Genomic DNA, 12,524 nt, shown 5'->3' on the forward strand with positions numbered 1-12,524 from the left:
AATGGGTTGCCATTTCCTTCTCCAATGCATGAAAGTGAAAAGTCAAAGTGAAGTCGCTCAGTCGTGTCCGACTCTTAGTGACCCCATGGACTGCAGACTACCAGCCTCCTCCGCCCATCGGACTTTCCAGGCAAGAGTACTGGAGTGGGTTGCCATTGCCTTCTCCGACACACTAGTACAGTAATGCTCAAAATCCTCCAAGCCAGGCTTCAGCAATACGTGAACCGTGAACTTCCAGATGTTCAAGCTGGATTTTAAAAAGGTGGAGGAACCAGAGATCAAATTGCCAACATCCACTGGACCATTGAAAAAGCAAGAGAGTTTCATAAAAGCATCTCTTTCTGCTTTATTGACTATGCCAAATCCTTTGACTGTGTGGATGTGGAACTAACCAAGTCAATGGAGATAATCCCCACTGAGGAATTAATTTGTAAGGTGAAATCTTCTGATTTATGCAGGAGAAGTAGAAACCAGTGGCAGAGAAAGATAAGGGTTTGCCCTGTATAGAAGGCTGATTAAAAATGGAACATATATCACTGGACAAAATCCTGTGACCTTGGTTAAAACACTCAAAAATGATTATGATGCCATTTTCAAATGCAGAATTTCTTTTGATATCAATCTTGATTTGTAGAAACATTTTTCAAATCTGCATTTTCTGTCACTAATAAATCACATTAATTGCTCTACCCCAAACAACCACTTCTGTCACTGCTAACTTATATAGGAACAGCTATACATTATTAACAAGCTATGAAAAATCACTGACTAAATGTCACCAAAACTAAGATATGGCTGTACCTTGGGATTCGTATAGCAAACAGTTTGGTTTTAATCATCTTGGACCACAAGATGTCTTGACATTTGATTAGCGTCTTTTCTCTCTTTAACTTGCCCTAGAATCAAACCTCTATTATCTCAGCCATAATTTTCAGCTTAAACTGATAGAAAGTTTTACCTCCTAAATTAAAATGGTGAAAAGAAAACAATCCATCAAAGACCTTATCTTTCATTTAATCAATGCTCACCTGCAGCCTTCACATACCCCTCCCCAAAAAATAAGTGAGCAAAAGCAGCTATAAAATTCAAGCATCTTTAGAACTGCCAGAAATGTTTTGAGCTAACTACTTTTCTGTCATAGTAATACCTACGAGAAGTGATCTTGCTGAACCACATAGGATAAATGATTGATTTAACTTTTTTAAAATTTTGATAAAATAAATAAATTTCATAGTTTTAAAATGGGCTTTTGATTTTTTTTTTTCCCTGCTCAGGGTCTAATAATATTATCAGGGCATGAATGTATGTTGGCCACAAAATGTCTAAATTTATTAACAGTATTTCACTTATAATATATAATACATGATATTATGAATTTAAATTTTATTGAACTATATCATTTAGCTTTTTACTGTGGGTGAGTCACAATAGCAATATAAAGAAATTATATTTTCTAAACTAGTAATAATTAGGAAGAATTGCACAACAGGCATAATACAGAAAGTAGCCACCAACGAAATTCTATCAAATGTGTCAGAAAACATGTACCCTATGTATTTTATAGTTTTACTATGTTTATAGGGCAGCATGCTATGGATGAACAATTTAAATAATTCTTTTGATCCCCAATTTCCAAATTATTAGAACAGAGATACATTTATATATAAACTTAAATTGCTTCTTGTGTAGTTTCATTTTACATTAAGAAGGCAACACATAAATGACTATAGTCTGCTCATAAAATTTAAATATGTAATAGAAAAGAATAATCAGGGACTTGATACCTTGAAAATACCTAGATTGTGTATTGAATTCAAGATGACCTCTGCACAGAGATTCTAGGAATATGGTTTGCCAATCCAGGGCTATGGGAATATCTGTTCTGTTTTTCACAGCTTAAATTGAAAAGGAAAAAAGTTAATGATCAACTTAATTGTCTTCTTAAAAGTCTCTGTCAGTTGGCTTCTATTTTATATATATATATATATATATATATGATAAAAATCTGTATAAAATTTGTATATGGAAATGAAAGTAGATGATGGTGCATAAAATTGTGTGGTCAGAAGTCTAAGGTTGTCTTCAGCTCTTGACACCTTGATAGCACTACTGTTATATTTGCTTCTATTTACACTTCTTTATTTACTGGACAATATCCAAATAATATTTGTCACTTATTATGTATGAGACACTGTGCTAGATTCTCTACAATGATGAACAGAACAGGCATTATCCTAGCAGAAGCTATAATCAAATAAGAAGAGAAAAATAGAACTCACGCAAAACAATAATTGCCACCACAATCTGTGAAGGTGTCTAATGGACAATAAGACCTAGCATGTGTGTGGTGGTAAATGGGGAGATGTTTCCCTATGCCTGTTCATTGGAGAGTGAGCAGGGGGACAATCACCCTGGAACAGCAGGTTTTGCTCAGACACACCGGTGGTTAGTCAGCTGCCCCTGCAAAGTGGGCTGGTTGATGGAAGATATGATAGACCCTGAGGATTTTTTCAGAGTTTGGGGTTCTTGGTCAGGGTACTCGGGAAACAGATCCTGAGTTTCACTGGAAGTATGTTTTGGGGAGATGTAGAATACACCTAAAGTTGAGTAAGTTGGTGGAGGGAAGAGAATACAAGAAATTACATTTTCATTATTAGATTAATTATTAAAGTGGGGGAATAGGTAAAACTCTAGTTAACCTTGAAAAACACGTTTCAAGATAACCCCACCTGATGGGGTGAGAAAGATAAGGTATTTACACCCAATATCGTATCAGTTGTTGTCACGAGTGTCATGATGGATTGGGGAGATGCTAAGAAGGGGAAGAGTGTTAATTCTCCAGATTTCTGTTCTGCCTTGCAGGGAGGAAGTTTCTGAAAGGACTCAGTCTCTTAGATAAAAATGCAGGCAAAGCCAGAGATGCTATTGCAAGTTGATGTGGTAGCGTCATAGTGTGTGAGGGAGACCCCAGGATCCTATAGAGTGAGTTAAAATGCCCTGTATCCATTAAAGGTATTAACACAAAATAACAGATCTAGGTGGTATGTAAATTTGTGTCCAGTAGCGATGCAAGAATTTTCTGTCCATTGAAAACAGAAAATAACTTCAAAGTTTTATTATTTACTCTTCTATAGGACGGTGACTGAATTTGTATCTAATCTAATAATATTAACTCAAATACCTTTATTAAGCTTCCTATAAATACATATCTTTTCAAATGCTCTGTGAACTAGTCATCATCCTCATGAAAGGTCCTCTCATTAATTAGTGAATTTAATGAAATAATGTACACTTGTTAATTTCATCTGCATGGCAAAACTACTTATAATTTTAAACTATAATTTAATTAGTCTGTGGCACATATTTACTCCTCTGTATATGTTATCAAATTTAATTCTCAGAATAGTGCACAGAGAGAGGTGTTATTCTTATTTTGTTTTTATAAATGAGAACAATTTGAATAAGGTTGAGTAATTTGCCCAGGGTCACACAGTTGATAAATAAGGAATTTGAATTCCTTATTTCTAATTTGAGTTTCCTTATTCCTACTACCCAATGTAGTCTGGCTTGAAAACCTCCTTCATGTTTTGAGTATAACTATGTACTCTAAACATTTTCTGATAGCAAGAAAGATTCAGTTCAGTTCAGTTCAGTTGCTCAGTCATGTCCAACTCTTTGCAACCCTATAAACTGCAGCACGCCAGGGCTCCCTGTCCATCACCAACTCCCAGAGTTCATTCAAACACATGTCCATTGAGTCGGTGATGCCATCTAGCCATTTCATTTTCTGTCGTCCACTTCGATCCTGCCTCCAGTCCGTCCCAGCATCAGAGTCTTTTCCAATGAGTCAACTCTTCGCATGAGGTGGCCAAAGTACTGGAGTTTCAGCTTCAACATCAGTCCTTCCAATGAACACCCAGGACTGATCTCCTTTAGAATGGACTGATTGGATCTAATTGCAGTCCAAGGGACTCTCAAGAGTCTTCTCCAATACCACAGTTCAAAAGCATCAATTCTTCAGTGTTCAGCTTTCTTCATAGTCCAACTCTCACATCTATACATAACTACTGGAAAAACCATAGCCTTGACTAAAAGGACTTTTGTTGGCAAAGTAATGTCTCTGCTTTTCAGTATGCTATCTAGGATAGTCACCACTTTCCTTCCAAGGAGTAAGCGTCTTTTAATTTCATGGCTGCAGTCACCATCTGCAGTGATTTTGGAGCCCAAAAAAATAAAGTCTGACACTGTTTCCACTGTTTCCCCATCTATTTCCCATGAAGTGATGGGACTGGATGCCATGATCTTCGTTTTCTGAATGTTGAGCTTTAAGCCAACTTTTTCACTCTCCTCTTTCACTTTCATCAAGAGGCTTGTTAGCTCCTCTTCATTTTCTGCCATAAGGGTGGTGTCGTCTGCATATCTGAGGTTATTGATATTTCCCCCAGCAATCTTGATTACAACTTGTGCTTCTTCCAGCCCAGCATTTCTCATTATGTACTCTGCATATAAGTTAAATAAGCAGGGTGACAATATACAGCCTTGACATACTCCTTTTCCTATTTGGAATCAGTCTGTTGTTCCATGTCCAGTTTTAACTGTTGCTTTCTGACCTGCATATAGGTTTCTCAAGAGGCAGATCAGATAGTCTGATATTCCCATCTCTTTCAGAATTTTCCAGAGTTTGTGGTGATCCACACAGTCAAAGGCTTTGGCATAGTCAATAAAGCAGAAATAGATGTTTTTCTGGAAGTCTCTTACCTTTCCCATGATCCAGCAGATGTTGGCAATTTGTTCTCTGATTCCTCAGCTTTTTCTAAATCCAGCTTTAACATCTGGAAATTCACGGTTCAAGTATTGCTGAAGCCTGGCTTGGAGAATTTTGAGCATTATTTTACTAGCGTGTGAAATGAGTGCAATTGTTTGATAGTTTGAGCATTCTTTGGCATTACCTTTCTTTGGGATTGTAATGAAAACTGACCTTTTCCATTCCTTTGGCCACTGCTGAGTTTTCCATATTTGCTGGCATATTGAGTGCAGCACTTTCACAGCATCATCTTTCAGGATTTGAAATAGCTCAAATGGAATTCCATCACCTCCACTAGCTTTGTTCATAGTGATGTTTTCTAAGGCCCACTTGACTTCACATTCCAGGATATCTGGCTTAGGTCAGTGATCACACCATCGTGATTATCTGGGTCATGAAACTCTTTTTTGTACAGTTCTTCTGTGTATTCTCGCCACCTCTTCTTAATATCTTCTGCTTCTGTTAGATCCATGCCTTTTATGTCCTTTATTGAGCAATCTTTGTATGAAATTTTCCCTTGGTATCTCTAATTTTCTTGAAGAGATCTCTAGTCTTTCCCATTCTGTTGTTTTCCTCTATTTTTTTGCATTGATTGCTGAGGAATTCTTTCTTTTCTTTTTTTTTTTTTTTTTTTTAGTTTTCTGAATGTTGAGCTTTTTTTTTTTTTTTAATTTTATTTTATTTTTAAACTTTACAATATTGTATTAGTTTTGCCCAACATCGAAATGAATCCACCACACGTATTCCCGTGCTCCCCATCCTGAACCCTCCTCCCACCTCCCTCCCCATACCCTCCCTCTGGGCTGTCCCAGTGCACCAGCCCCAAGCACCCAGCATCGTGCGTCGAACCTGGACTGGCGACTCGTCTCATACATGATATTACACATGTTTCAATGCCATTCTCCCAAATCTCCCCACCCTCTCCCTCTCCCACAGAGTCCACAAGACTGATCTATAAATCAGTGTCTCTTTTGCTGTCTCGAACACAGGGTTATTGTTACCATCTTTCTAGATTCCATATATATGCGTTAGTATACTGTATTGGTGTTTTTCTTTCTGGCTTACTTCACCTTGCTATTCTTTGGAACTCTGCATTCAGATGCTTATATCTTTCTTTTTCCCCTTTACTTTTTGCTTCTCTTCTTTTCACAGCTAATTGTAAGGCCTCTTCAGACAGCCATTTTGCTTTTTTGCATTTCTTTTCCATGGGATGGCCTTGATCCCTGTATTCTGTTCAATGTCATGAAGCTCTGTCCATAATTCATCAGGCTCTCTATCTATCAGATCTAGTTCCTTAAATCCATTTCTCACTTCCACTGTATAATCATAGGTGATTTGATTTAGGTCATACCTGAATGGTATTCAGGTTTTCCCCACTTTCTTCAATTTAAATCTGAATTTGCCAATAAGGAGTTCATGATCTGAGCCACAGTGACCTCCCAGTCTTGTTTTTGCTGACTGTATTGAGCTTTTCCATCTTTGGCTGGTAATAGACTGTATAGAGCTTTTCCATCTTTGGCTGGTAATAATATTATCAATCTGATTTCGGTGTTGACCATATGGTGATGTCCATGTCTAGCATCTTCTCTTGTGTTGTTGGAAGATAGTGTTTGTTATGACCAGTGCATTCTCTTGGCAAAACTCTATTACCCTTTGCCCTACTTCACTCCATATTCCAAGGCCAAATTTTCCTATTACTCCAGGTGTTTCTTGACTTCCTATTTTTGCATTCCAGTCCCCTATAATGAAAAGGACATCTTTTTTGGGTGTTAGTTCTAGAAGGTCTTGTAGATCTTCATAGAACCATTCAACTTCAGCTGCTTCAGCGTTACTGGTTGGGGCATAGGCTTGGATTATCGTGATATTGAATGTTTTGCCTTGCAAATGAACAGAGATCATTCTGTCGTTTTTGAGATTGCATCAAAATACTGCATTTCGGATTCTTTTTTGACCATGATGGCTACTCCATTTCTTCTAAGGGATTCCTGCTCACAGTAGTAAATATAGCGGTCATCTGAGTGAAATTCACACACTCCAGTGCATATTAGTTTGATGATTCCTAGAATGTTGACGTTCATTCTTGCCATCTCCTGTTTGACCACCCAATTTGCCTTGATGCATGGACCTAATATTCCAGGTTCCTATGCAATATTGCTCTTTACAGCATCGGACCTTGCTTCTATCACCAGTCACATCCACATCTAGGTGTTGTTTTTGCTTTGGCTCCATCACTTCATTCTTTCTAAAGTTATTTCCCCACTGATCTCCAGTAGCATATTGGGCACCTACCAATCCGGGGAGTTCCCCTTTCAGTATCCTACCTTTTTGCCTTTTCACACTATTCATGGTGTTCTCAAGGCAAGAATATTGAAGTGGTTTGCCATTCCCTTCTCCAGTGGACCACTTTCTGTCAGACATGTCCACCATGACCTGTCCATCTTGGCTAGTCCCACATGGCAAAGCTTAGTTTCATTGAGTTAGACAAGGCTGTGTTCCATGTGATCATATTGGCTAATTTTCTGTGATTATGGTTTCAGTGTGTCTGCCCTGTGATGCCCTCTCACAACACCTACCATCTTACTTGGATTTCTCTTACCTTGGATGTGAAGTATCTCTTCACAGCTGCTCCAGCAAAGCGCAGCCTCCAAGGTAAGGAGAAACAAAGATTACTCCCAGCAGAACTGTACACATCCAGGCCAGAAAAATAGTCTTTACTTAAAAGTTTCAGAAAATTTTTAATTTTTTTAAAGAGTCAATTAAAGCCTGAAAAATTGATAATTTCCCTAAAGAAATAATATAATCAGACTTCTTAATGTTACTAAATTTATTTTGGTAAAACTTCAAAATTTACTAAAATTTAGTAGCAATTATATATGCTTGTAAAACAGTATATTCTGATGAAATGCAACATCATTGATAAGCGAGAATTTCTCAGATGTAATTCTCATTAAGTTATATAAAAGTCTGAGTGAGGGAGTCTTTAGTTGGATATTACATCATGTGGCAACATCATAAATCGATCAGTTAACACTTTTTTTGAATGGGCATGGTAACTAATGTAGGCTGCTTGAACAAATCTCAGGCAGTTGAAAGCCACAGAGTCTTACTTCTTGCTTATGAGATACGTCCATCAAAGGTCCACCAGGACTACCTTTTTTATAATCATCCTCACTCTCACATCCGCACATCCTCAAACCCAAGCAAATAAACAACAAAAACTAATGAGAATAACAGCATAAAACAAACTGAATATATATATTTATTTTAAAAATCTATTTCTATTCCTCTATTTCTCTGAGTTTGTGAAAAGATACATATGAAAATTTTAACTTTATATATAACTGTGTATGTGAATATATATACATATAGTATTTATTATTATATAAATGAATAATATATATATATATAAGAAGATATATATATAATAGTATAAACATGACACATCTGTGATAAGTATTATATAGACTTTTAGAGTTTTCATGAAAGCACATTCAAATATTTCTGACACTGTCCATTTAATAATGTTCTAGAATTTATACAACACTGCTTTTGAGGGTTTCAAATAACTAATTTTTAAACTTGGAAATATCCTTTTAATAAAACAGAAAAAATAGACTTTTGTGAATAAAATAATACACTGAGAAAAAAATAAAAGAGGGAGAGATGGTAAAAGCAAAATGATTAAATTATAGTAAGTGGTTTGCAAAAGAGATTTATTCACAATTGGATTTCTAGCCTCTACAGTCAAAATCAAATTTAGGTTTTCTTGGCTCAGTGAAGATACATTTTTCCTTTACAGTATATTCGAGGTTCCAGGTTTTGTATAAAATTTTAACTGAAAGAAATAGCCTTAGTTACTATTGATGTTATTCTAAGGTTTTTGGATATTTCAAAATTATTATTCTAAAAGTGCACTTATATTTGAAATGTTTTGATTTTAAATGAATTGATTTGTTAATTAAATATGTGTATAAAATAACAACAAAACTTGGAAATCATTATTTCACTGACATGAATATTATACTTTATATCTTTTTGCTTAAGTTTACCCAATTGTCATCATCCATTTTTACATCTAAGAACCCTTTTCTCTTTGCTACTCCTGATCTCAGACCTTGCTTTACACAGGGAGCTATGCTCATAATGTTTTCTAAAACTAGGCCACTGATCTTTCCATATTTACTAATATATCATGTATCCAGGCCTTTCATTCTAAAGATAGTACCCTGACCCTCTACTTACTACCCTTCACTATTAAAGCCTTACTCATTGTTTCCATTTGTAATTTCCAAGTTGGTCTTGAATCTTGATAACCATTTGCACTTATAATGCTTAAACTGGTTTCATGAAATAACCAAATGTAGTGATTACAAAAAGTCAAAATGTCTTTAAATCCTGACTTCTTGAGGTTTGATGCAATAAGTAATTCTCCCTAGAAGTTTGATTCTACTCTAGCATCCAAAACATGCTGTTATTCTTTTACTACTTGTTTCTTTTCTTTCACTGTTTCAATGTCTTTCATTTCAGCTTTAAAGTCTATTGTCTTTTTACTTTCCTCAAATTCTTGCCAGTCATATCACCTCCAGATAAATGTCATTTATCATCATCATGACAATAACTCCACATTGCTCTCATTGAATTAGACCTGAATGTTGTTACTGTTCAGTCACTCAGTCATGTGCAACTCTGTGACCCACTGGACTGAAGTATACCAGGTTTCCCTGTCCTTCACAATTTCCTGGAGTTTGCTCAAACTCGTCCATTGAATCAGTGATGCCATTTAACCATCTCATTCACTGTTGTCCCTTTCAGTCTTTCCCAGTGTCAGGGTCTTTTGCAATAAGTCGGCACTTCACATTAGGTGTCCAAATTATTGGAGGTTCAGTTTCAGCATCAGTCCAACCAATGGATATTCAGGGTTGATATCTTTTAGGATTAACTGGTTTGATATCCTTACTATACACGAACTCTCAAGAGTCTTCTCCAGCACCATAATTCAAAAACATCAGTTCTGCACACAGCCTTTTTTAGAGTCCCACTTTCACATAGATACATGACTACTGAGCAAACTACAGATTTGACTATATGGACCCTTACTGTCAATAATGTCTCTGCTTTTTAATACACCATCTGAGTTGGTCATAGTTTTATTTCCAAGGAGCAAGTGTCTTTTAATTTCATGGCTGTGGTCACCATCCACAGTGATTTTGGAGCCCACGAAAATAAACTCTGTTACTGTTTCCATTTTCCCCCCCATCTATTTGCCAATGAAATGATGGGACTGGATGTCATGATCTTCATTTTTTGATGGTTGAGTTTTAAGCCAGCTTTTTCACTCTCATCTTTCATCTTCATCAATAGGCTCTTTAATTCGTCTTTGTTCTCTCTCTTCCATTAGAGTGGCGTCATCTGCTTATCTGAGGTTATTGCTATTTCTCCCTGCAGTCCTGATTCGACTTGAGCTTTATCCAATCTGGGATTTCACATGATGCATTCTGCATATAAGTTAAATAAGCAGGATGATAATATACAGCCATGACATACTCCTTTTCCACTTTTAACCACTCTGTCATTCCATATCTGGTTCTCACTTGTTGCTTCTTGACCTGCAAACACGTTTCTCAGGAGGCAGGTAAGGTGGTTTGTTACTCCCATCTCTTTAAGAATTTTCCAGTTCTTGTAATCCACAAGGTTAAAGACTTAAGCATGGTTGATGAAGAATAACTAGGTGTTTTTTTTTTTTTTTTTTCTGGAATTCCCTTACTTATTCAGTGATCCAACAGATATTGGCAATTTGATTTCTGGCTCCTCTACCTTTTCTAAATCCAGCTTGTGCGTCTGGAAATTATTGGTTCAGGTACTGTTTAAACTTAGCTTGAAGGATTTTGAACATTACCTTGCTAGTATGTGAAATGAGTGCAATTGTGTAGTAGTTTGAACATTTTATTGCATTGCCCTTATTTGAGATTGGAACTAAAACTGATCTTTTTCAGTCCTGTGGCCACTTCTGAGTTTTCTAAATTTGCTGGCATATTGAATGCATCACTTTAATAACATATATATATATATATATATATATATATATATAAAGATTTTAAATAGCTTAACTGGAATTCCATTATCTCCACTAGCTTTGTTTGCAGTGATGCTTCCTAAGAGCCACTTGACTTCACATTCCAGGATTTCTGGCTCTAGGTGAGTGATCACACCATTCTTATCCAGGTCATAACCTGAATGTTGAGTTGTCACTTAATTATTGCCTCTTAGATGGTCTACAGACACCATACATCAAACTGTTATCCCCACTCCTCACAACCTGTTTCCATCTATTCAATAAGCTATATGAAAGTATTATTATTTCACACTATTGGGTCAAGTCCTTTGAGGATATCTAAAATGTTTCTTAAAAGTTTGCCATATTCTAAACAACAACAACAACAAAAAACCAACTTTGCCATATTCTAAATATTTACTATCACTACCTTCTTTCCTAGGACATATTAAACTTTTAACATTCTCTTCAATTTCTTATTTCTCCATTCTAATTTTCATCAACGACATTTTATCTTTCCAATCACTCCCTCTCAGAAGAAAGATTTATGATGTCTCCCTACTGAGAAATCAGCTTTTTGTTACTTCAGTAATATAATCTGAAAATTCATCCTGCTAGATTAGCTGAGTTACAATCAATGAATGGAAGGACAAAGGCTACAAACTGGATTCCTGACATGGATTCACAAATACATGTGAATTTGCTTTGCAAATTGATTTACATACATTTAAACTTAATTTACTATAGATTATTTAACATCATGAGTCAGGATGTATTAATATTATCCATCACATAGTGCTACAGATTCACTCTGGGGCATAACTGTTTTTCCCATATCCTTCCCATCTTTCTATTTTACCACTGTTGGAATTTCATAAGGTAAGTATAGAGAATGTGTGTACTCTATTCAGGGGAGACAGAAAGAGAAAATGAGATCCAGATCCTTGTCACTTAACCCTATTCATGTACTGCTTATCTCAGAACAGTGTTCTCTTTTTCTTTTCTTTTTTTTTTTTTTTTTTGCGTGGTGGGGAGGGGCTTCTACAAGCTAGAGAATTACTTTTTGTTCCTGAATGGGTCCCAAAGAGTAGCACAGATCAAACAGATTTTAATGTCTCAACTTCAACTACTAAGACATGTTTAACTGGTAAATAGGAAGAAAAAAAAAGCCAAAAAATCCACAAAAAGCACAGTTATTTGCAAATAATATATCTATTAAAGGGTAATATCTAAAATAGACAAAGAATTCATATAACTTGACTTTCAAAAAACAAGCAAATTGGTTAAAAATGCCCCAGATGAACTAAGTGGACATTTTTCCAAAGAAGAAATAGAGATAGATGGCCAACAGACACAGAAATATCATCACTAACCATGGCATCTCATTCCAGTATTTTTGCCTGGAAAATTGCATAGACAGAGGAGCCTGGGGGCTATAGTCTTTGGGTTTGCAAAGATTCAGACATGACTGAACATGCACACATACACACAAGCAACAGCGTTGCTATCAGGGAAATGAAAATTGAAACATAATTGAGATAGCACTTTTTGCCTGTCAGGATTTCTATATTCAAAAAGACAAAAATAACAAGGATGTGGAGAAGAGGGAATCCTTGTGCACTGTTAGTGGGAACATAAGTTGGTACAACCACTATGGAAAACAGTATG

This window comes from Bos javanicus, chromosome 9 (genome assembly GCF_032452875.1).
Source record: "Bos javanicus breed banteng chromosome 9, ARS-OSU_banteng_1.0, whole genome shotgun sequence".
Classification (NCBI taxonomy): Eukaryota; Metazoa; Chordata; class Mammalia; order Artiodactyla; family Bovidae; genus Bos; species Bos javanicus.